The sequence below is a fragment of the Bombyx mandarina genome, chromosome 09, assembly GCF_030267445.1.
Source record: "Bombyx mandarina strain Sakado chromosome 09, ASM3026744v2".
NCBI classification, from domain to species: Eukaryota; Metazoa; Arthropoda; class Insecta; order Lepidoptera; family Bombycidae; genus Bombyx; species Bombyx mandarina.
This window is the reverse complement of record NC_143216.1, coordinates 14,372,083-14,374,936: the sequence shown is the minus strand read 5'-3', so window position 1 is coordinate 14,374,936 and position 2,854 is coordinate 14,372,083. Positions and strand designations below refer to the sequence as shown.

Below are 2,854 nucleotides of genomic sequence, written 5' to 3'. Positions count from 1 at the left end.
TTTAAGTCTCTGTAAATGTGTGCTAATTGTTATTTTTTTAAAAATGGTTTTTCTTCTGATTCCTAATATCAGAAGTGGGATAAAGGACTCAAATAGCCCACAGTAGCGTAAAACTCTGAACTTTGTTTTGTTTTACAAAGACTGCTTACTTTGATGCTTTCATACTTTATTTGTTATTTTTCTTGTGTGATTGCAAATTTTAACTGTAATAATGAGACATACTGAAACTCCTAGTACACGGAGGCGACCGTCTCGAGATGATTCTCGTAATCGAAAACGATATTATGCCTTCGCGATCACAGAGATGATAGACAGAATCGCGATACGAACGATGCGCTCGCGCACGATAGACCTGTCGCGACACGTTCTAACGATAAGGAGCACGCTGAACAGACCACCGATATTCTACGGACAGTTACGACTCCCATGTCGAATATCGTTGGTTCGCAACAAGGCCACGTAGAATCTAGTATCCCTGGTTCTGAGTCGTCTACCCTCACCAGTGCTTTGATAAAACTTTAATAGTGATACGGGGCATAATGGGCCCTCAGGTTAGAGCCGCGAACGCTAATCTACTCACGATTTGATTTCATTTTTGGTGGAGGTCCGGCTAGGCCGAGTCCTTGTTGGGTTCAGGTTAGTTGTCACCAGTGACGCATAATACCCAACAAGTAGACGGGACTATGTTGGCAATGGTCAACTCAACTTTTGAGATTACAGCTCATTCTGAACATCGCAAAATGCAAGACAACAGACATCCGCCCTGCAGCTTCTGGTACAAAAGACGCCACCACACCTGTGGTGAGGACTCTAATTAGTGATGTCACGACTGAGGTGTTTCGGAGCCGTTAAGTTCGTCGAGAACTAGGTCGAGGTAGAGCTCATCAATTGGTACCACGAAGTGAAAAGCGATATGATGCTCGCGTGGATGGGCACCAACGAGCAGCAGCCGTTTTTAATGTCGATAATCTTGTTTGGGTAATAACTCGCAGTCTACAGGAAATGTAGATCCGGCAATCCGTGGACCTTACCGAATGGTGAGGATGGTGCCTCACGGGCATAGCCGCCAGCTCGGGCCCCCCGATGGTTCCTGCGGCAGTAGCACGCAAGCGACGTGCCGGTAGCTGCGTAATATCGGTCGGCAGGTAAACTTGATTCCGGCATGCGTGGCCCGTATAAGGTTGTCGAAATTCTACCCAGTGGACGCTATACCCTACGGCTGCTCAACGGCAGTTATGGCAAAACTACGCAAGCAGCTGCACAATATATCGTGTCGTGGCGGGGCGAGTGGACCCCTGAGACATGTGCTGCCTTCTTTGAGAGCAAGTAAAGTTAATAATGATCATTGTTCACAAATATACGTATTCCTATGGTGAACCTGAAGGGTGAGCTATAGATGATTGCTCTCTAGTTACGTATCCCTCACTCGGAGTCGCGGTGAGATGCCTCAATACGATCGGCCTAGACTGGCGTATTGAGAAGCCTCGGCACGTTTGAGTATGGTCGGCGTGCCGGGAAGCTTCACACGTTTGAATAAACTCTGCGTGTGGAATGCACTCGTACGTTTTTAATACGATCTTCGTACGAGTGGGTCTGGGACCATTTTACGTATCCCTCACTCGTGTGATTAATTCTACACGGTGAGATGCCTCAATACAATCGGCCTAAGCTGGCGTATTGAGAAGCCTCGGCACGTTTGACTACGGTCGGCGTGTCGGGAAGCTTCACACGTTTGAATAAACTCTGCGTGTGGAATGCACTCGTACGTTTTTAATACGATCTTCGTACGAGTGGGTCTGGGACCATTTTACGTATCCCTCACTCGTGTGATTAATCCTACACGGTGAGATGCCTCAATACGATCGGCCTAGACTGGCGTATTGAGAAGCCTCGGCACGTTTGAGTATGGTCGGCGTGCCGGGAAGCTTCACACGTTTGAATAAACTCTGCGTGTGGAATGCACTCGTACGTCTTTAATACGATCTTCGTACGAGTGGGTCTGGGACCATTTTACGTATCCCTCACTCGTGTGATTAATTCTACACGGTGAGATGCCTCAATACAATCGGCCTGGGCTGGCGTATTGAGAAGCCTCGGCACGTTTGAGTATGGTCGGCGTGCCGGGAAGCTTCGCACGTTTGAATAAACTCTGCGTGTGGAATGCACTCGTACGTTTTTAATACGATCTTCGTACGAGTGGGTCTGGGACCATTTTACGTATCCCTCACCCGTGTGACTAATTCTACACGGTGAGATGCCTCAATACAATCGGCCTAAGCTGGCGTATTGAGAAGCCTCGGCACGTTTGAGTATGGTCGGCGTGTCGGGAAGCTTCACACGTTTGAATACGCTCTGCGTGTGGAATGCACTCGTACGTTTTTAATACGATCTTCGTACGAGTGGGTCTGGGACCATTTTACAGGGATCACTGATAACCAAATGCAGAAGACACTTAACGAAGGGCGACGCACACTGGCCCTTGGATAATAACAGGAATATGCGCATTAAGGATGATTGCTACTGCGCGCACTGCTCGCGTGCCGTAACTGCGCGCTCGCCTGCTTCAGACGTGCATACTGCACGTGCTGCTCGTGTGTCGCTGCCTGCGCGCGCTCATCTACTTCTGGCGCGCATACTGCGCGCACTGCTCGCGTACCGCTGGCTGCGCGCACTGCTCGCGTGCTGCTGGCTGCGCGCACTGCTCGCGTGCCGCTACCTGCGCGCGCTTACCTACTTCTGACGTGCATACTGCACGTGTTGCTCGCATGCCGCCGACTTCCGGTGCCGTACGACTGGCAGTGACGCAGAGGGCGATGTCGCTCGATCTGCGGCCTGCTGCTTCACTCGTTGGGGA

General features: G+C 50.1%; 1 pseudogene; it reads left to right on the top strand.

The window, feature by feature from the left end:
- Window positions 1-539: 539 nt before the first annotated feature.
- LOC149502379 (uncharacterized) lies at window positions 540-1,960 on the top strand (annotated as a pseudogene).
- The last annotated feature ends 894 nt before the right edge of the window (window positions 1,961-2,854 follow it).